Source organism: Herpailurus yagouaroundi, unplaced genomic scaffold (assembly GCF_014898765.1).
Source record: "Herpailurus yagouaroundi ecotype Mexico unplaced genomic scaffold, PumYag 483, whole genome shotgun sequence".
Classification (NCBI taxonomy): Eukaryota; Metazoa; Chordata; class Mammalia; order Carnivora; family Felidae; genus Herpailurus; species Herpailurus yagouaroundi.
In genome coordinates, this window is record NW_024412700.1 from 1491453 (window position 1) to 1514309 (window position 22857).

The 22857-nt window shown below is 47.1% G+C and overlaps 1 protein-coding gene across 2 annotated transcripts in view; it reads right to left on the reverse strand.

Annotated features, from left to right (window-relative positions):
- XRCC2 (X-ray repair cross complementing 2) overlaps positions 1-22857 on the reverse strand; it is a 154703-nt gene that overhangs the window by 62372 nt on the left and 69474 nt on the right. The window lies entirely within an intron of this gene.

Consider the following 22857-nt stretch of genomic DNA (forward strand, 5'->3'; position numbering starts at 1 on the left):
ACCCCTTTCCGACTCAAAACAGATGATCTTGTCTTCATTCAACAAATATTTAGGAAGTACCTACTATGTCCCAGATTCATTTCCAGATGCTGTGGTTACAGTAGTGCATTAGGCTAAGGTTTCTGATCTTAAATTTTTTTTTTCAACGTTTATTTTATTTTTGGGACAGAGAGAGACAGAGCATGAACGGGGGAGGGGCAGAGAGAGAGGGAGACACAGAATCGGAAACAGGCTCCGGGCTCCGAGCCGTCAGCCCAGAGCCCGACGCGGAGCTCGAACTCACGGACCGCGAGATCGTGACCTGGCTGAAGTCGGACGCTTAACCGACTGCGCCACCCAGGCGCCCCGAAGGTTTCTGATCTTAATGAAGCTTCTATTCTTGTTGGATGCTCTTGCCAGACAACAAACAGGCAAACAGACACACACTGAAAAAACTGACAGTGAAAAGTAATCAAGGAGAGTGATGGGCGGCCATTTTACATCGGGTGGTCTTAGAAGGCCTCTGGGAGAAGGTAACGTTTAATCTCAGCTCTGAATGCACAAAAGGTCCACTTCTTCACAGTTCAAGGGGAGGGCATTCTAGGCGGAGGGGTGAGGGGAAAGTAGCAAGAATTAGGTCTGGAAAAGTAGGCAGGGGCTAGGTCATGTTGTTTTGTAACCCATGGTATGAAGTCTAGATTTTATTCCAAGTGGGACTGGGAGAAGCCCCTAGAATTTTTTTACAGATAGATTTTATTTACCTATTTATATTTTAAATTTTATTTTGAGAGACAGAGAGAGAAGCAAAGAGAGAGAACCCCAAGCAGGCTCTGTGCAGTCAGCACAGAGCCCATGTGGGGCTCAAACCCACAAACTGTGACATCATGACCTGAGCCGAAATCAAGAGATGGACCCTCAACCGACTGAGCCACTCAGGCGCCCTTGATTCATACTTCAAAAGGTAAGGTACTGCCATGTAGCCAGTGGGTTGCAGAAAGGACAGAGAGAAAGCACAGAGGAGTTAGGATGCTGCTGTAATAGTCTAGGCAAGAGATGGGGGCTTGGCCCAGGGACATGTCAGAAGAGATGGAGAAGAGATCCATTAGGAATACATCCTCAAGTTGCACTGATAGGATATGTGGATGGACTGAATGTGGGAAAGACAGGAAGTGAGGGGTCATGGACAACTAGGGGAAGACCGGTTGTGAGGGAACGGGAAATCGGGAATTCTTCCTTGGCTGTACTATGCTTGAACTATTCACTAGACATCCAGCAGCTAGATGTGTGAGTCTGGAGTAAGGGGGACAGTCAGGGCTCGAGCTGGATCTGACGGTCATGCACATCTGGGCTGCTTTAGTGCCGTGGCAATCCCACAGGAAGTGATTGCAGGGCAGAGGGAAACAGCCAAGGGGGAGCCGACCTTGGCTGGGTGCAGGGGTGGCTCATCCAGCAGGAGGAAAGAACCAGCTTTGGAAGAGCCGGGCGTTTTGAAGGAGCAGGGAGAAGTGGTTGGGAGAGATGGTGGGAAGCATGGAGGTCCGGCCTCTCCTCACAGAGCAGCCCGAGAGAGTGGGGTGTTGCTGCTCGGCGGTCCTCCCACCATCGACTCATGCGCATTAATTCTCCCGACTTCATCTCGGATGGAGAGCTGTCCCTTTCTCTTCCCAAGGCGAATTCCTAGACCTTCACTCACAGCTGCATCTCCACAACCTCCCGGGTGCCCTGCTCCATTATTCCTCATATCTCTTAGATCTTCACCCCACCTTCCCAGAAGCCTAGAAACATGCTCTAGTCCCTCCCCCCCCGCCCCTCCCCCCCAGCCCTGTCTTCTCCCTCTGGCCTTCTAGCTCCATCTCTCTTTTCTCTTCATATCCAGATGCTGGGAAGAGGATCTTTCCTTTGTTTTCTCTGGTTTCACCTTCCATTGCCTACTTAACTCACTGAAAGTCGGTTTTACTTCCCAAAATGCACTATGACTGCTTGTTAAGGGTGCCGATGGCTTGTAGCTGCCCAACGCGATACTTCTTTTCAGTCCTTATCAGGCATGTTCTATCTGCATCGCTGATGTGTTGGTCACTCCCTCCTGAACCCCCTCCTTCCTTGAATTCTTCAGCGTCACATTCTGGTCTTTGAGCCAAGCCTTTCCACCTTCTTCCTTGAATCCCGAACCGAGCGGTGGTGTGTGACCCGAGTTTGTCTCCTGTGTCCTCCTGTCACTACACATTCTCCCTGGTTGACTGACTCCATATTGAGGATTTCGATTATTATCTGTGTACCAGTGGTTCCTAAATTCCCCTCTGCCTCAGGCCCTTCTTCCCAACTGCCAGTTAGACCTTCACAGATGGGCGTCCCATAGACACCTCAAACTCAACCTTGGTAAGTCGCAAACAGATCTCAGCTCTCAACGTTGTTTTTCCTTCTGTTTTTTTCTCAGAGAATGGCATCACCATTTGTCTTTCTGGCTGAGTCTGAAACCTGACATTTGTCATACGATCCCCCTCCCCACTGCCTTCCCAACCAGGCTCCCAGTTCAGTTATTTGTACAGTTTTTGGTCTGTTCAGTTTTGGGCTGTCTCTCCAGCCCCACAGGCACAGCCTTCATTCAGGCCACTGTCATTTTTTTACTTAGGCCACTGCCACAACTTCCCACTTTAGGACTTGGTGACTATCTCAAGTCCATCACCAATACCTACCAGCTGGACACTTTTCTACAAACACATAGCTGATGACTCCCTCCTCAGCTTGAAATCCTATGATGAAAAGACCCCCCAAACCTTTGATGGACTTTGTTTCAAAAAGGTGGGGTGCACTCACACTGAAATCTCCCCTTCTTGCTTCAATACATAGAAATGATGGAAAAGATACAGATCATCAAGTATGTACACAGTCACTCTTGAAGAGAAGGGAGTATTGTGTGACAGAAAATGACGATGACCGCTGTGAAACCGAAGTGCCCACTGGCACAGGTGGTGGGGGGGGGGTGCTGCAGCCTGGAGGAACCCCTCCCGTCACCAAACCCCTGAAAAACACCAACACTATGAAAGAGAAACAAGAAATAGAAGACAGCGAGCTCTGGGAAACAGAGTTAGCACGGTAAAAAGAGGACTTTAGAACAAGCACAGTTAATATTGTCAGTATCTGAAAGGGTGGGATCACATCCAATAAACAAAAACAGTAAGTTATTTTAAAAACTGTTATTAAAGGGGAGCCTGGGTGGCTCGGTCAGTTGAGCGTCCAACTTAGGCTCAGGTCACGATCTCGTGGTTCCTGAGTTCGAGCCCCGCATAGGGCTCCCTGCTGTCAGTGCAGAGCCCGCTTCAGATCCTCTGTCCCCCTCTCTCTGCCCCTCCCCTGCTTGCTCTCTCTCTCTGTCTCAAAAATAAACATTAAGAAAAATTAAAAAATCTGTTATTGAAAAGAGAACCAATTTTTAAAAATCTCTGAAGTAAAAAAATGCAAGTTTCATATGAAAAAGTCAGTAGTCAGGCTAAATATAAGATTGTGCAGGGCTGAAGAGGGAATTCAGGTCCTAGAAGATTTTACTGAAGCATCCTCTCACACGGCAGCCTAAGAGAAGAGCATAAGGGGACTCCATTACACGGAAGTTAAGAGTCACAGAGGAAGGATACAGAAGTTCTACCGTTCCCTTGACAGGATTTCCAGGAAGGAATGGAGAGGGGGAGATTACAGACATAAGGACCAAAGAACGTCCCACCAGAAGAATGTCCTACCAAAGAATGTCCACAGAATGTCCTACCGAAGCTTCCGGTCAGTCTCGAGAAGAATAAAACCAAACAAAAAACTCTAGACATGTCGTAGTTCAGATTAAAGAGAAACTCTGAAAGCCACCAAAGGAAAACAGACAGATCACCTACGAAGGAACGGGAATTGGGCTGATGGCTATCAGCCACCCTGGCCTGTGAGGAGATAATGCGATGACATCACCAAGGTGATGAAGAAATCCTCTTTGATCTCAGAAATTTATTTTCGGTCCACCTCCCAGTTGATGTTAAGAGTAACATAGACATTTTGGGACTTGCCCAGCTACAACAGTTTATGACCCTACAGACTGTCCGAAAGAATGAAGGAAGGCCATCCAGGAAGAGGAGATATGGATCCTGAGAGAGGTCGGGGGCTGCAGGAAGCCAGTGTGTGCAAAGAAATCGGCGAAAGGGATTTTGTGTAATGAGCATCGCCTCTGAATTGGGCTGAGGTTTTAGAAACAGAATCTAACAAGAAGGAAAGGGGCTTAGCGAGGGAGGGTAGTCCACTCGGTGTCCAAGTTTCTAACCACTTCTCTGCAGACTCCGTTCCCCAGTGTCCCGCACGGGCCGGACACAAATATGCTGAATGACTGCTTTGCCGCAGGAATGGGAGAAGGGATCGATGAACGGTTCCGTCCAGAATATCTGCATTTTCACAGAGCGAGACGTAGCGCCTCCCCGAGTCCGCTGAGGCCACCCCAGCCATGAGTCGGGGTCTGGGCAGCCAGGGAGGGGTTGCTGCCTGACTGTTCTAGAGACAAGCTTGGATTGTGCTCCTTCCAAGGGCTTCTGGGAAAAACGCCTCTGTTGGCAGCTCTGCCCTTAGGCCTGAGGCCAAGAACCTCTGAACAAATACTGTGCTGCTTTGCAAGCCTAGGAGAGTTGGGCAGGCTTCCTGTCTGCAGGGCGCCCGCCGGGAGGCTCCTTCCCCCTGATGCGGGATCCAGATCCCATCCAGAGCAGACCAGGCCTCTGTGCGGCCCTCACTTCCAGCCTCATGCAAAGAAAATGTAAGAAACGGGAAGTCTCCTGCAGGACCTCCTCACCTCCCGTGGTTCTGACGCTCCGAGCCTGAGGCCTCGTAAAGAAATAATTACCTGGGGCGTGGAAAGTCTGTCCCGAAACAGCATCTATTTCAGGTGACCAGAAGCTTTTTGAGGCAAAAGGCACAACATGAGCAGTGGCTCACAGTCCTCGCTCTCGGGGTGCGGTAAGGCGGGGGCTCTTTCCTGGAAAGAGACCGTCGTGATCGTTCAGAAGAGCGGAGAGAAGTCCTGAATATCTCCACCGACTTCTGAGACAGCTGCTGAGTTTCCCGGAGAGTTCCAATCCAAGGCAAGACAGATAAAAGCTGTGACCGGCTGGGTCGCTGGCAGTGTGGACGGGCCCCCGGCATCTTCCAGACAAAGACTCTGTTTTTAATCTAGTTATTGAGACCGTTGCAACTCCATCTTGAAGGTCTTTCCGATTCTAAAATGGTGTGATTTGCCGTGTTTTGGCTGCAGTCTCTCCCTGGTTTCCCACCGCCGCTCCTGTTCGTTTACTCACTTTTAAGTACACAAGTGATACCAGAACGTCCCTTCTTGTAAGAATCCTGCACGCTCCACGGCTACTTTCCGAGTAGCAGGGACACGCGGTACAAAAAGGCCGTGGAGTGCTCCTGAAGAAAATCGTGGGATTATTCCCCACCTCGGCCACATTCTCAGTTAGTACCAGCACTTCCGCTCTTGTCCCTGCTGAGGACCTTCTTCCCGAAAGCCTACTGTGCTGCCTCTTCCCTGCAGGTGCCCAGGCAGCGTCTAGGGAGACAACAGAGGGAGCCACATCGCGTGGTCTCCCCTCATCTCTGGCCCCACGAGTTGTCCACATTTTTGTTCCCTATTCTGGGCTCAGAAGAAGCAGCTTAACTCCTCCTCCTCACTCTAGGACCCTTCCTGCCTTGGAGCTGTGACATGTCCCCATCCCCTGCAGGTGCCACCCTCCCTATTCTGCAGGAGTCACCCCCTCCTCTACAGGTGCCATCCTCCTCCCCCTGCAGGAGCCACCCCTCTCTCTTCTGTAGGTACCACCCTTCACTCCCTGCTTCCTTCACCTCATCTTAGGAACCCGCCCCAGTTTCTCCCAAATCAAGTCACCAACAACCACTTCCGGGGGCTGTGCCCTTCCGAGCGTGCGCTCTTTCCTTCTCTCTGCACCAGCCCTCCTGAAAGCGGATCTGTCTCTCTCTCACCTCTCACTGGGGCTTGGTTGCATTTCTTTTTTTATTTTTTATTAAAAAAAATTTTTTTTTCAACATTTATTTATTTTTGGGACAGAGAGAGACAGAGCATGAACGGGGGAGGGGCAGAGAGAGAGGGAGACACAGAATCGGAAACAGGCTCCAGGCTCTGAGCCATCATCCCAGAGCCCGACGCGGGGCTCAAACTCCCGGACCGCGAGATCGTGACCTGGCTGAAGTCGGACGCTTAACCGACTGCGCCACCCAGGCGCCCCTTGGTTGCATTTCTGAGGCCTTGCTTGCTATTGATCAGCAGCAACCGCCGAACAACTAGACCTGTGGGGCTCACTTCCGCTTCCGGTCTCGCCTCACTTCAGCCTTGACCGGTGAACCGCGACCCTGCACGCATCTGGAGGCCCTGGAGCCCCTCGGGCTGTTGCCGCACAGCAGATCCTTCCCCTCCCTGGTGCGTCTGGGGTTCTGGCCCCGGTCCCTTGGTCCTCATTCCCCGGGGTCTCTGCAAGCCAGGGCTGCCCCACGGCTGAGAGTTCAAAGCTGCCCACCTCCGTCTCACATCTCCCTCCCTGGCGCCCACTGTCCACCGCTCACCCTTTCTGTAAACATCGGCTGCCCGGTAGACCTCCTGACCTAGAACAGCCGGACATACCCCAACGTGGTCGCAAGCCCAATTAATCGTCTTTCTTTCAAAACTGGGCCTCCTCAGCTGGGTCTGAAAAGCCGTGCTGGCCTCTTGTGAGCACTGGTCTCACTGCTGGTCCTGACCCATCTCTTGCCCCCTTTCCCACGGTTACCGTTCTATTTCCTACCTGGATCACCAGGGCAGCTGCCTCATTGACCTCACTGTCCACAATTGTTAATTCCCAGTTCATCTTCCATCAGAGTATATATTAGCACCAGAGTAATATTTTAACGGTAAAATGCCACCTCATTTCGCTTTTAAAATCCTTCCATGTCTGCACACTGATAGAGAAATTTCTAGATTTCTTTTTTATTTTTTAAAAAATCTTTATTTATTGTTGAGAGAGAGACAGAGTATGAGCAGGGGAGGAGCCGAGAGAGAGGGAGACACAGAATCTGAAGCAGGCTCCAGGCTCTGAGCCGTCAGCACAGAGCCTGACGCAGGGCTCGAACCCACGATCCGTGAGATCGTGACCTGAGCCGAAGTCGGACGCTCAACCGACTGAGCCACCCAGGTGCCCCAAGAAATTCCTAAATTTCTTAGCTTGAATATTAGATCCTTCACACGGCCCTCTTTACTCTTTTAAGCTCGTCCCCCAACATTGTCCTCCAGCCTGCAAGTGCCACCAACTGTGAATTCTTTGAAAATTGCCATGCTTCTTCTCTAGACGGGTCCCCTAATTTTCCAGGCCCAGTGTAGACTGAAAATGCAGAGCCTCTTGCTAAAACATCATTAAGGAGGTCAAGGCAGTGACAGCCAACCTTTAAACCGAGCGCAAGACCCTTCTGAGCACGGCACTCTGGGGGATGGCACGAGCCGCGTGTCCGTGAAGGCATGTGGCTTCTACCCCGTGTTTGCATTTCTTGGTAAACGGCTTGCTCAGTCTGAAATGCTCTTCCTGGCAAACTTCTGGTTTTGCTACAGACAAGCGTAGGTGGTTCTTAACAATTGAGATGGTCAGTAATCCTTTTGAAACTATACTGAACGCTGTGGATCCTCATCCTTCAAACCTACATCTATCTGCGTACAACATGGAGTTTGGGATACAATTTTAGACGCTTCACACGCTCTCCGAGGCCTCTAACCTGAACTCCACAGAAGCCCGTGCACTTGAGATTAAAAATCTTATTTGGCTCAGTCGGTTGAACGTCCGACTCTTGATCTCAGCTCAGGTCATGATCTCAAGAGTCATGGGTTTGAGCCCTGCATCAGGCTCCACGCTGCAGCACTGAGACTGCTTGGGATTCTCTCTCTCCTTCTTCCTCTGCCCCTCTCCTGCTTGCATGCTCTCTCTCTCTCTCAAAATAAATAACCAAACTTAAAACAACAACAACAACAACAAAAAACAAAACCTTATTTGAGAGTCAGTTCAAAGGTCACCTTCTCTACTAAGACTCTCTGGCCCCTGCAGGCACTCCTTCCCTATAAGGCCTCCTCCATTCCCTCTATCATAATAATCACTGTGAGTCACAAATTTATACCTATAATTTCTTGAAAGCCCACCGTATTCGAGACACATTTCAGAAATCATTGTGACTTGGGGCGCCTGAGTGGCTCAGTCGGTTGAGCGTCCGACTTCAGCTCAGGTCATGATCTCGCGGTTGGTGAGTTCGAGCCCCGTGTGGGGCTCTGTGCTGGCAGCTCAGAGCCTGGAGCCTGCTTCGGATTCTGTGTCTCCCTCTCTCTCTGTCCCACCCCTGCTTGTGCTCTCTCTCTGTCTCAAAAATAAATAAAACGTTGGGGAAAAAAAACAACTCACTGTGAGTTGGACAGTTAGGTATTTCAGTACCACTTTCACAGATGAGGAACCTGAAAGTTCAAAGAACTTCACTACTGAGCTTCAACAAAGAGGGGGAGGGGAGGAAATCTGGCTTCCGGTCTGTATCCCGAGACTGGTCCTGGAGCCTCTCCTGTCACTGAGCCTCTGCTGTAGTTATTTCCCTTCCCCTTTACAGGCTGGCCTAGGACGGAGCACAGATGGTGACCTGTGCTCCCGCAGTGTCTGAGCCTCGCCCTCAGCAGGCCTCGCTGTGTAAATGGTGGCCGAGAGAACGCCTGGCCCCATCCTGCGGCTTCTGTTTGCAGGTACATCCCCTGGACGCCTAGCATCCACCAATGATAACCTGGGAGAGCCGGCACATTACTCCACAAAAAAGCCACATCCCCGTCTCCGAATGGACATGGGACACCCCCCCCCCCACCAAATATCTGTGAAACCTACAATTTTATCCTTCTGCCCCAGGCGAAAACCAGGAGTCCCTGAGTTATCTAGCCAGCGAGGCTGGCACACGGCTTCTCCTAGGGGGCGGGGGGCCGGGGCCTAACCCCTGGTTTGGGACCCTGCTCTTCAGTAGGGGCTGCTCGGCCTCTGTCTCCATGTCTTCCAGGACACCCTTGCAGAGTCAGGAGGACCGAGCCATTGGCAGTAGAAGGTTCCATGCTTAACCCGAGGAAGCCATGTTAGCAGTAACCAGGGCTGGACAGGCACAACCTGTGCGAGTTTCTCTCTGACTGCGAGCTGATGGGAAAAAGTAGATTGGAGGCGGGTGCATTTGAGGGACATTTTTACTATTGTTACCAATATTAAGAGATCATGCTAAGGTCTCATCTAATGTCACAAACGACACGGTAACAGTAACAGTAACGAAAAGCTCGGTTTATCGGAGGATGTGTGACATTTCGGGGACCGCACACCAGGCCCTTAGCGTGCTTCCTGCCGTTCTCGCGGTGTGCCCCGGAGAGATTTGGGGTTTTCTCTGTGTTTATGAACGAGGAAGCCAAAGCACTAGGCTAAGTAAGCTACTCAAGGTCGCGTGATATTAGCAAAGGGAACAGCCTGGATTTGAATGAGGCTTTATTTGGTTTCCAAACCTGTCCTCCTCACTCCAAGCTGTGGTCTGCTCCATCGCCCTCACTCACGCGTGGCCTCTGGACCACACCTCCTGCTTCGGACGTTGCCTCTTCTCCCACTTAACCCATTCGACAGCCTGCGGAAGGTGACATCTTCCTGGGATACTGCTTCACCCGGTTCCCTGCCTACTCAAAACACTCCTGGTTGCCTGTAGGAGAGGGATAATGTTCAAACTCCCTCTGACACTTGAGATTTCCTGTCAGTTATGTCCTCATTTCTACCCAGAACATCCCTTCTTCTGATCCTACCACCTGCAGACGAGGAACAGTAGACTATGGAACAACAGGGAGAGGGGGCTGTAAACTTTGCAGGGACCGGCATAAAACCTGTGACCATTTTCTACCTTCATTAACATGAAACGCCCAAGGAAGCATTTCGTTTCTAGGGAGCATTTGTAAAAAAAGAGAACATCATGACAAAGGAGACAAAAATATACAATGGGGAGAACAACAGTTTCTTCCACAAATGGTACTGGGAAAACTAGACCCCTACACGCAAAAGAATCAAATTGGACCACTTTCTTACACCACACACGAAAGTCAACTCAAAATGGAGTACAGACCTAACTGTGAGACCTGAAAGCATAAAACTCCTACAAGAAAACACGGGCAGTAATCTCTTTGAGATCAGCCTTGGCCACATTCTTCTGGGTATGTCTCCTAAGGCAAGGAAAACAAAAGCAAAAACAAACTATTGGGACTACACCAACATAAAAAACTTCTGCACAGCGAAGGAAACCATCAACAAAGTGAAAAGACAACGTACTGAATGGGGGAAGATATCTGCAAATGATATATCTGATAAGCTTTTTTAATGTTTATTTATTTTTGAGAGGGAGAGACAGAGTGTGAGCAGGCGAAGGGCGGAGAGAGAGGGAGACACAGAATCCGAAGCAGGCTCCAGACTCCAAGCTGTCAGCACAGAGCCCGACGTGGAGCTCAATCCCATGAACCGTGAGATCATGACCTGAGCCGAAGTCGGACGCTTAACCAGCTGAGCCACCCAGGCGCCCCTGGTAAATTTTAACATCCAAAATATATAAAGAACTTTCACAACCCAACACCAAAAAACCCACAAATAATCCAATTAAAAAGTGGTCAGAGAGGGGCGCCTGGGTGGCGCAGTCGGTTGAGCGTCCGACTTCAGCCAGGTCACGATCTCGCGGTCCGTGAGTTCGAGCCCCGCGTCGGGCTCTGGGCTGATGGCTCAGAGCCTGGAGCCTGTTTCTGATTCTGTGTCTCACTCTCTCTCTGCCCCTCCCCCGTTCATGCTCTGTCTCTCTCTGTCCCAAAAAAATAAATAAACGTTAAAAATTTCTTTAAAAAAAAAAAAAAAAAAAAAGTGGTCAGAGAATAGACATTGTTCCAAAGACATCCAGATGGCCAAGAGACACATGAAAAGATGCTCAACGTCATTCGTCATCAGGGAAATGCAAATCAAAATCACAATGAGGTTATCACCTTACACCTGTCAGAATGGCTAAGATAAAAAAACGCAAGAAACAAGTGTTGGTGAGGGTGTGGAAAGGGAACCCTTGTGCACTGTTGGTGGAAATGTAAATTGGAGAAGCCACCGTAGAAAACAGTGTATTTACCCAAAGGAAACAAAAATACTAATTCAAAAAGATGCATGTTTATTGCAGCATTATTTACAATAGCCAAGATATGGAAGCAGCCTAAGTGTCCATCGATAGATGAATGGATGAAGAAGTACAATGAAATATTACTGAGCCATAGAAAAGAATGAGATCTTGTATTTGCAACGACACGAATGGTCCTAGAGGGTGTTATGCTAAGTGAAACAAGTCAGACAGAGAAAGACAAATACCATGGGATTTCACGTATGCGTGGAATCTAAAAAAAAGCAGATGAACGAACAAACAGAAGCAAAACTAGACCCATAAGTACAGAGAACAAACTGGTGGTTGCCAGAGGGGAGGGGTGTGGAAGGGTGGGCCAAACGGGTGATGGGGGATGGGAAGCACAGGCTTCCAGTCTGGGAGTGGATGAGTCATGGGGATGTAGGGTACAGCACAGGGAGTATGTCAGTGGTACTGTAGTAGTGACGTGTGGTGACAGATGGGAGCTACATGTGTGGAGAGCATGGCATGAGACTTTGTCCGGTCACTGTGTTGCACACCTAAAACTAATGTAACATTGTGTTCAGCACCCCAACTATACTTCAATAAAAAAATATAAAATAAGGGCGCCTGGGTGGCTTAGTTGGTTGAGCGTCTGACTTCGGCTCAGGTCATGATCTCACAGTTCATGAGTTCGAGCCCTGCATCAGGCTGGCTGCTGTCAGCGCAGAACCTGTTTTGGATCCCCCGCTCATGCTCTCTATCTCAAAAGAAACAAAACAAAACAAAACAAAACAAAACGAAACGAAATGAAATGAAATAAATTATAAAAGGAGAACTAAAAAAAAGAGAGACAGAGGGAGAGACAGAATATCAGTGACATTTTCCCCAACACCAATTACCAACAGAGGCTAATGTACAATTAAATTCTCCTTCCCATCTGTTGCTTGCTGAAAACTCTAGTGTCTCTGTCCAAGGAAATTTTAGTGAAGGGCTTATAAAAAAAAAAAAAAAAACAAGTTTCCCTCCCAGACATGTATACTAAAATCTTTCCTGTTGGATTCTCCATCCAATTGTTTCGTGCTGCTTTGAAGGTACGTTTATCAGGACAGTCTCACCGTGCTATTTGCTTTAAGTTTCCTTCCTGCTGAACGAAGGTACGAGGAGGGAAGTTTGCATTCGCTGTGTTATGGCTCCACCAGTTTTCTCTGGCAGGAAATGCTCTTCCCAATGATCTATTGATTGGCTGGTGCTTACAAAGGGTCGTTTTTACGAAGCTACAGAAAAATTATGTTGAGAATAAATGCCAGGGCGTATCTTAGGGTGTGGGGGTGGGAGTGGGGGTAAGAGTGTTAGTTTTTGCACTAAAAAATTTTTTTTTAATGGTTATTTAGTTTTGAGAGAAAGAGAGAGACACACACAGAGCATGAGTGGGGGAGGGGCAGAGAGAGAGGGAGACACAATCCCAAGCAGGCTCCAGGCTCCGAGCTGTCAGCACAGAGCCCGACGCAGGGCTAGAACCCATGAACCGTGAGATCATGACCTGAGCCCAAGTTGGACGCTTAACTGACTCAGCCACCCAGATGCCCCTAGTTTTTGCATTTTAAAATTTTGCCTTAGAGTGATGTGAACATAATGGTTCCCCCTGACGGGATGCACCCGGATACACCTGCCTGGTGTCCTGGCTGTGACAGGCCAACGCTCACAACGAAAGCAGCCTGCTAGGTCCCTGCTGTGGCGGGGCATCCCTGCTTCGAGGGAAGAGGCCAATCTGAGGTTTCTCCTCACTCCGAGGTTCTGTGACGCTGGCCCTTGCCGGCCACTGTGGGCAAAAAGGACCTGGCCAGGCCACTCCCTTAGTCTCTTAGGCCTACAGTTTCCTCGCCCGGAAGCTGAGGGTCAGGCCCCGGTTATGCCAGGCTTTCCCAGATCTCAAAGCACACGGCCATGGAAAAACACTGAGATGCCGACACCACAGCCACCTCTGGATGTGCAGAGGTCTCCTCTGTCCCTCAGGCATTCCTGCTTCAAGGTGTCTTCCAGACTGGCCCTCACTTGCGCAGTGGAAAACAGCCGCGGGGCGTCCTGTTCCGCCAGGAATGACCTGGAACACTGGGGTATTCTACCCAGGGACAGCTGTGCTCAGAGTCCCTCAATCTTGGCTTTGTCCCCTCTCTGTAAACGTGCAGTGGGGTGGGTTTTGCCAGATTCACAGAATACAGTGCGCACAGGTTCTCCCTGATTGCTTCTGTTACCCAGAGCGGCTCTCACTATTCAGAAAGCTGGTCTCCCGGCCCATCAAAAGTCTGTGCGATGCTGAACTGGGGTCTAGGCTTCCGTCCCTTGCTAACTAGCTTTGGGACCTGGGGCTAGCCCACCTCGGGGTCTCATTTCCCCCTCTGTGAAAAAAAAAAAATCAAGAAAACAGAGGGTGACACTATCAGAGGATCTAAAATTCAGCGGTTACACGATTAACCTGAGGCCAAACAAAACCAGTCTAAGATACCTCCTCGCGGCCCTGACCCAAGGACCGTCCTTCAGACCCGGAGGCCCACCTCTGCCCTGGAGGGTTCAAACCCAGGCTCACTGGCTCTGGGGGCTTGACGGCTGAGCAGAGGCTGCCCCAAGCAAGTCTATCTTGTTCCAGACAATAGAGAGAGTAAATCCCTGCCCGCAGGCCCAGGGCAAGCCCCCTTCTGCAACCACAGAGAACCCCATAAATGTTTAATTCCTCACAATCACCTGACACAGCCCCCCCCCCCCCCCGCCCCCGCATCTCCCTGCACAACTGCACCCTGGCAGGAACGGGGGTAAAACCACTTACTTTCAGCTGCAATTTACTCAGCAGAGTGATTAGTCAATTAATTATTCCATCCACCAAGCTATTCAAAAGCAGTTCAGACTATTTACCACGTACCTCGGCCGGAGGGGAGGCAGGAGGCCTACCACGAGGGGGGGCCCCCCGATGCATCTGCAAGTGGCCTGGTGCCCCCCTCGGCACGGAGGAGTCGTCTGGGGGTCCTGCCTCTCTTGCCCCCAAACACCCCGAAGCTAAACGGTCCTTGAGTTTCCGTCCCCGCTCCTCGACCAAGGACAGATGGGTCCCTCTGCCCATCATCAGGCCACCTCATTTCCTTCCGCCATCGACCAGGCGGCGGCCGGTTCATTTTTCTCGCCACTACACAGAGTGTCATTTTAATTAAAAAAAAAAAAATTTTTTTTAATGTTTATTTTTGAGAGAGACAGAGAGAGCATGAGTGGGGGAGGGGCAGAGAGAGAGAGAGAGAGGGAGACACAGAATCTGATGCATCAGAGCCCGACACGGGGCTCGAACCCACGAGCTGTGAGATCGTGACCTGAGCCCAAGTGGGACGCTTAACCTACTGAGCCACCCAGACGCCCCCGAGGGCCACTTTAAAGTGAAAATCTGCCTAAAGCCCTTCCTTGCTTACTTCTCCAGGTTTCCCCTGCCCTTAAGGAAAAAGCTTCTTCACAAGCACAGCAGGCTCCCACGAGCAGATCTTCCCTTCGGGAGTAAGACCCCTGCTAGCCGTTCTCTGGAACCGAAAGGCTGTTTCAGCTCTCGACCCCGGCTGCCCCTTGCCAACACAGACTGAACCAACCACCGCCCCCCAACAACAAGGCCTTCCCTGTCTGGGTTGCCTGGACCTTCAGAAAGTTTGTCTGACCCCCCTGCCTCTTTACTCAGCCATGGTTTCGCAAGTCTTTGCTGACTCTTGTCTTCTCCAGTCACTGAAAGCCCAGGGAGTGGTCCTTATCTGTAGGCCTGGTGCCTGGTTCCCGGTGTAGGGTCTGAAAGCCAGCCCTCCAGGCCTGTTGGCTAATACATTTGGGACGTGTGGATCGCACCTCGGTGGTTATGTTGGCTTTCGGTTTGGAGAAGAGAGGGCGAAGTCTACACTTCTGTATCCAGGAGGTAAGCAGAGAGCAGATTTTAGAGCAGCCAGCAGCTCAAAAAGCTGAACCAGCCCAGCACTGATGGGCTTTGCATCTCACTGGGCTTTACTGTGTCAGAGTCTGAACATTTCCGTTTGCCTTTTTAAGCGCCTGCGACTTTCTCTCTCTCAAAAAGAAAAAAAAAAAAAAAAGTAATATTATTGTATGTCCAGGCCAGGCTTTTCTCTGAGATCAGAGTTATAAAACCGATCCTAATCCTTCTTGTGTTTCTTGTTCTCCACGTAGAGGCTGAGCTGGAGACTCGCTTTCCGTTGATGACCACTCCACGGGGTGTTACTAGTAAAGAAAAGAATGCATTTGGAGCATTTAGCAAGCAGTGAGCGCTGAGTCAATGTGACCTTTTTGTTACTGTCCTTGTTCATCCACTGTCCTAGCAATTTTGTTGCGACTCTTCTCCAGGACAGTGCGGCCCTGAACTTGGGGATTTGCAGTTTTATAGGAAGGGACCCTGGTCATCGCTGGGATATGAAGCCTGCCAGCCATGAGAGCCAGCTTGCCTGATCCCCAAAGTTCTCCATTTCTGGTGGGATCCCTGTCCCAATGGCTTCCTGATGTGCCTGTACGTGCTGGGAAGCAGCTGCATGAACTCAGACTGGCTTGCGGCTAATAAGAGGAAAGCGTTTCTTTGACAGTCGAATCCCCACTCTTTCTGGTGATGCCAGTTTTCAGTCTTTAAGTAACAATACTTTCTCTCTTCATTTTTACTGCATTTGGACGTTGAACTTTATCCTTGCAGATTTCTTTAAAATCTCAACTTAGACACTTGGATATGTGTTTTCCGTGTTCTCCTGGTCATGAATGTTACAGACAAATGGAAGTGTGATTAGGCTGGTCTTTGCCCAACTTCCCAAATCCTGCATGGATGGGAGAGGGAAGAAACATAACTTCGGGGACAGATTGTCTGGTTATCCCATCATTTCCCATCTTTTCTTTTCAAAAAAATTGTTTTAATGTTTATTTATTTTTGAGAGAGAGGGAGAGAGCACAAGCAGGGGAGGGGCAGAGAGAGAGAGGGAGACACAGAATCCGAAGCAGGCTCCAGGCTCCGAGCCATCAGCACAGAGCCCGATGCGGGGCTGGAACTCACAGATTGCGAGATCACGACCCAAGCCGAAGTGGGACACTCAACCGACTGAGCCACCCAGGCACCCTCCCATCTTTTCGTTAGAGGGAAACATGGTTAAAATGTACACGAAAGGGGACATAATTTAAACGTGGAAAGGAAGTAGGGCTAGTGTTACCATTTTATCTTGGTGACAGTGCAAATATTATAGGCTGATTTTTTTTTTTATTTATATATGAAATTTATTGTCAAATTGGTTTCCATACAACACCCAGTGCTCATCCCAAAAGGTGCCCTCCTCAACACCCATCACCCACCCTCTCCTCCCTCCCACCCCCCATCAACCCTCAGTTTGCTCTCAGTTCTCAACAGTCTCTTATGCTTTGGCTCTCTCCCACTCTAACCTCTTTTTTTTTTTTTTCCTTCCCCTCCCCCATGGGTTCCTGTTAAGTTTCTCAGGCTCCACATAAGAGTGAAACCATATGGTATCTGTCTTTCTCTGTATGGCTTATTTTACTTAGCATCACACTCTCCAGTTCCATCCACGTTGCTACAAAAGGCCATATTTCATTTTTTCTCATTGCCACGTAGTATTCCATAGTGTATATAAACCACAATTTCTTTATCCATTCATCAGTTGATGGACATTTAGGCTCTTTCCATAATTTGGCTATTGTTGAGAGTGCTGCTATGAACATTGGGGTACAAGTGCCCCTATGCATCAGTACTCCTGTGTCCCTTGGATAAATTCCTAGCAGTGCTATTGCTGGGTCATAGGGTAGGTCTATTTTTAATTTTCTGAGGAACCTCCACACTGCTTTCCAGAGCGGCTGCACCAATTTGCATTCCCACCAACAGTGCAAGAGGGTTCCCGTTACTCCACATCCTCTCCAGCATCTATAGTCTCCTGATTTGTTCATTTTGGCCACTCTGACTGGCGTGAGGTGATACCTGAGTGTGGTTTTGATTTGTATTTCCCTGATGAGGAGCGACGCTGAACATCTTTTCATGTGCCTGTTGGCCATCCGGATGTCTTCTTTAGAGAAGTGTCTATTCATGTTTTCTGCCCATTTCTTCACTGGGTTATTTGCTTTTCGGGTGTGGAGTTTGGTGAGCTCTTTATAGATTTTGGATACAAGCCCTTTGTCCGATATGTCATTTGCAAATATCTTTTCCCATTCCGTTGGTTGCCTTTTAGTTTTGTTGGTTGTTTCCTTTGCTGTGCAGAAGCTTTTTATCTTCATAAGGTCCCAGTAATTCACTTTTGCTTTTAATTCCCTTGCCTTTGGGGATGTGTCGAGTAAGAGATTGCTACGGCTGAGGTCAGAGAGGTCTTTTCCTGCTTTCTCCTCTAAGGTTTTGATGGTTTCCTGTCTCACATTCAGGTCCTTTATCCATCTTGAGTTTATTTTTGTGAATGGTGTGAGAAAGTGGTCTAGTTTCAACCTTCTGCATGTTGCTGTCCAGTTCTCCCAGCACCATTTGTTAAAGAGACTGTCTTTTTCCATTGGATGTTCTTTCCTGCTTTGTCAAAGATGAGTTGGCCATACATTTGTGGGTCTAGTTCTGGGGTTTCTATTCTATTCCATTGGTCTATGTGTCTGTTTTTGTGCCATATAGGCTGATTTTGTATCAAAGAGGCTCAAGTTTAAGAAACAAAAATCCAGCTGAGCTCACTCTTCTGCTTTGCCAACTGGTAGCATTAGCCACCGCCTAACTTCCAAAAGCATGGGAAGGAAATAAGGAAAGTTCGCAAGCTTGGGACCTGGGCCTCACGCCAATTCCCCACCCAACCCCCTCTCTTCAACAATCTCCATTTGGACAACGGCGGTGGCTGCCTTGGGGAACTCTCTGGAATTAAATGATCTCCTTGGCTAGAAAACTGTTCTCCTCTATCAGGGAAGATTGTTTTCTTCGGATGAATACTTATGAGAGTTATGCCTGAGCAGCTAAAAATACCTGGGGGAACAGGGTGGGAGCGGAGTTTGCGCTGAGACCATTCCTACATAGGAGCCAAAGAACTCGAGTTGTTCTGGATGATGACTCCAAGAATATTTCACGCTTTGCCCCCCCCCCCCCCCCCGAGCGCGACAGCATGAACCCAGTCTCAAAGGTGAGGAAATGGACATGGTGTTGGGATTTGGGGAATTTAATTCAGGTGAGAATTCCAAACTGCCATGGGTTGCAATGGTAACCGAAATTGCATGAAAAAGCAACAAAGCATTTCAAGGGTAGGTTTTATTTTAAAATAGCTTTATTAAAGTATCATCGACATACAAGAAACTATGCACGAAAGGGTACAATTTGATGTTTTGATATATACGTACACTCGTGAAACTGCCAACACAGTGAAGATAATGATCATATCCATCGCCCTAAAAGTGTTTTCACGTTCTTCCGTAACCATCCCTCTTGCCTCTCCACACCCCTCACCCCATAACACATTCCCAGTCATGTCCCAAGGTAACAACTGCTCCGTTCCTATAGATCTGTATTTTCTAGAAGTTTATATAAATGTGATCATAACACTATGGATTCTCTTACATCTGGCTTCCTTCACTCAAAATAGTTACTCTGAGATTCATCCACGATATTGCCTGGATTTCCTTGTACAAATGTACTAGTTTGTATCCATCCCTGTTGAAGGACATTTAGGTTATTTCTAAGTTTTTGCCATTTTGAAGAGAGTGGCTATGACTATTGGCATACAACTCTTCGTACGGGTAAATGCTTTCATTTCTCTTGAGTCAACGGGTAAGAGTGGAGTGGGCGGCATGGAGTCAGCATGTGTTTAACTGTTTAAAAAGCCACCACATGAATTTCCGATGCGGTTGGAATTCCAATGCCATTCCAATGGAAATTCCAATGCCATTTTACCTCCTGCACAGTGTATGAGACCTCCAGCTCTTCCATATCTTCACCGGTACCTGGTATAGTCAGTCTGAAAATTTAAGCCGTTCTAATCAGTGTGCAGTGCTATCTCATTGTGCTTTTACATGGCACGTCCCTAATGGCCAATGATTTGTCTTTTCACGCACTTATCTGTCATCCATATACTGGTGCAGTATCTGTTCACACTTTTGCTTTTTTTTTTTTTTTAAGTTTATTTATTTCTTGAGAGAGAGACAGAGACAGAGAGAGAGGGAAAGAGAGAGAAGGCTCCAAGCAGGCTCTGTACTGTCAGTGTAGAGCCCGATGCATGGTTCGAGATCATGACCTGAGCAGAAATCAAGAGTCAGATGCTCAACTGACTGAACCACCCAGGTGCCCCTCTTTTTTTTTTTTAATTGGGTACTTTACTTTCTTATTATTGAATTTTGAGAGTTAAAATATATGTGTGTGTGTGTGTATATACGTGTGTGTACATATATATACACACACACATATACGTATACACACACACATATTTTCTAGATATAAGTCCTTTTTGAGATATATGCCTTACAAATATTTTCTCCCAGGCTGTGATTTGTCTTTTCATTTTCTTAATATGTCTTTTGAAGGGAAGAAATTCATCATTTTGATGAAGTCCAACTTATTCATTTTTCTTCATTTACGGATTGTGTCTTGTTTTTCCATCAAAGAAATCTTTAAGTCAAAGTTAACAGATTTTCTCCTATGTTTTCTTTTAGAAGTTTTATAGTTCCAGTATTACTTTTAGAGTTAATTTTTGCATGGTGTGAGATAAGGTTCTAAATCACGGTTTTTGCATGTGGATATCCGAATGTTCTAGCACCTGTTTGTTGAAGAGACTATCCTTTCTTTAAATTGCCTTTGCATATTTGTTGAAAATCAATGGATGTCATTAATGTCTCTCTCTATATGTATGGGTCTATTTCTGGACTTTCATTCTGTTCTATTGATCTGTTTATCTCTTATTTTTTTATTAAAAAATTTTTTTAATGTTTGTTTATTTTTGACAGAGAGAGACAGAGCACGAGTGGGGGAGGGGCAGAGAGAGAGGGAGACACAGAATCCGAAGCAGGCTCCAGGCTCTGAGCCATCAGCACAGAGCCTGATGCGGGGCTGGAACTCACAAACTGCAAGATCATGACCCGAACCCAAGTTGGACGCTTAACCGACTGAGCCACCCAGGCGCCCATTTATCTCTTTTTATACCAACATAACACTACCTTGATTATTGTAGCTTCATAGTAAGTGTTGAAGTCAGGTAAGGCCATTCCTCAAACTTCTTCTTTAAAGTTGTCTCAGCTATTCTGGGTCCTTTGCATTTACGTACGGATTTTAAAATGAGCTTGTCAATCTCCACGAAAAAGCCTGCAGTGATTCTGACTGGGGTTGTGTTGACTTTAACAATATTAAGTCTCCAGCTGACAAATACATTTCCTCATTTTTTAGTTTCTTTTTTTTAAGGTTTTATTATTTTTTAAATATCTATATCCAACGTGGACCTCAAACTCAGGACCCCAAGATCAAGAGCCCCTCATTTTTTTACATCTTCTTTGATTTCTCTCAGCAGTGTTTTGTTATTTTAAACTGTGGAGTCTCTACATAACTTTCGGATATATCCCTAAGTGTTCCATCTGTTTTGATGCTTTGGTAAATATTTTTCACATTTCAAATCCCAATTGTTTATTGGTTGAACATAGAAATATGATTGATTTTCATATACTGATATTATATCCTACAATCTTGCTAAATTCTTATTAGTTCTATTAGCATTTTTGTAGATTCCATCAAATTTTCTACATAGACGATCATGTCATCTATAAATACAGTCTTATTTTTACTTTCCTTTACCACTTCCTTTCTTTTATTTATTTATTTTTTAGGCCTTGGCTGGAACATCTAGTACACTGCTGGATGGAAGTGACAAGAGTAGGGGCGCCTGGGTGGCTCAGTCAGTTGAGTGTCCAACCCTTGATTTTGGCTCAGGTCATGATCCCAGGGACATGGGATCACACCCTGCATGCATTGGGCACCATGCTGAATGTGGAGCATGCTTAAGATTCTCTCTCTCTTCCTATGCCCCTCTCCCCCACTCACATTATTTCTCTCTCTCAAAAAAGGAAGAAGAAGAAGAAGAAGAAGAGGAAGAAGAAGAAGAAGAAGAGACAAGAGTAGACATCCTTGCCTTCTTCCTGATTTAGAGGGAAAGTGTTCCATCTTTCACCACAATATTAATAGTATGTTTTCATAGAAGTCTTCTTTCAGGTTAGAGAAGTATCCTTCTAATAGGTTGCTGAGAGTTTTTATTAAGAATGGGTGATGGGGCGCCTGGGTGGAGCAGTCGGTTGAGCGTCCGACTTCAGCCAGGTCATGATCTCGCGGTCCGTGAGTTCGAGCCCCACGTCAGGCTCTGGGCTGATGGCTCAGAGCCTGGAGCCTGTTTCCGATTCTGTGTCTCCCTCTCTCTCTGCCCCTCCCCCGTTCATGCTCTGTCTCTCTCTGTCCCAAAAATAAACGTTGAAAAAAAAAAAAAAAAAAGAATGGGTGATGCATTTTGTCAACTGCTTTTTCTGCATCTATTGAGGAGATATTTTTTTCTTGAGTCTGCTAATATGGTAAATTACATTGATCGATTCTTGAATGTTAAGCCAGGCTTGTATTCATGGTATAAACCCCACTTGGTCATGATACATTATCTTTTTTTATATATTGGTACATTCGATTAGTTAATATTTTTGCAATAATGTTCATGAGGAATACTGGTCAATAGTTTTTCTTCTGTAATGTCTTTGATTTTAGTTAAGAGTCATGCTGGCCTCATGGAATGAATTGGGAAGTATTCCTTTTTGATTCTCTAGAAGAGTTTGTGTAGAATTACTATTGCTTATTCCTCAATATTTGGCAGTATTCAAGTGTGAATTCTTGCAAGTGTAGAGGAAAAGTTATGAAAGACTGAAATGGACCCAGAAGATTACTAGGTATATCCTGTGTCCGTCATGCTTCTAGGTTATCTCCGCCTTTCTTTGTCTTTGAGCTGTTGACAACTCTGTAAACTGTAGAACACTGAAAAGAATGCATAAGATCCTTGTCTATAAAAACTCAAGTTACTTGTACCTGGTGGAATACAATTTATTATTACGCTGAAAACAGACCTATTTTGCGTGTACTGTAAAATCATTTCACATCATTGCCTATTCTTTGAATGGTCTTTTGAACCAGCCGTAACATCTAATGGTTCCCTCATTAGTTAATGAATTAAATAAAATCTTTGGCATGGGTTCATCTTATACTTGCACAAGAGGAGCATTTTACCTTTAACATTATCTTTTATGCCAGGCGATGAGAATTCATGGTACAGACTTTGTTCAATCCAAGTATTACCAGGTTGGTTACTTGCTAGGATGATGATATCCAGAGAAGAGCTCTTTTAAGATGAAAGAGAGGATTGGCATTTGTTTCCTCATCTGTAAAAAAGAGGCTCTGGGATGGACAATTTCTCAAGTCCTTTCTCATTGCAACTGTCCAACTCGGACTTGGCGATTTCATGATAAACCTACTTCGATTTGCAGAGTTCAGTTTCATCAACTGTTCAAATGGAAGAGTGACACTTTCTGTACCCATCTTGGATCATCACACGAGAGAATAGATGTGAAATGTTGAAAGTGCAGTATAAATCTAGGGGGCTATTATCTGTGCCTAGGGAAAAGCAAAGATAAATTATGATCCCAAGTCTCATTCTCTCATTTTGGCTAATT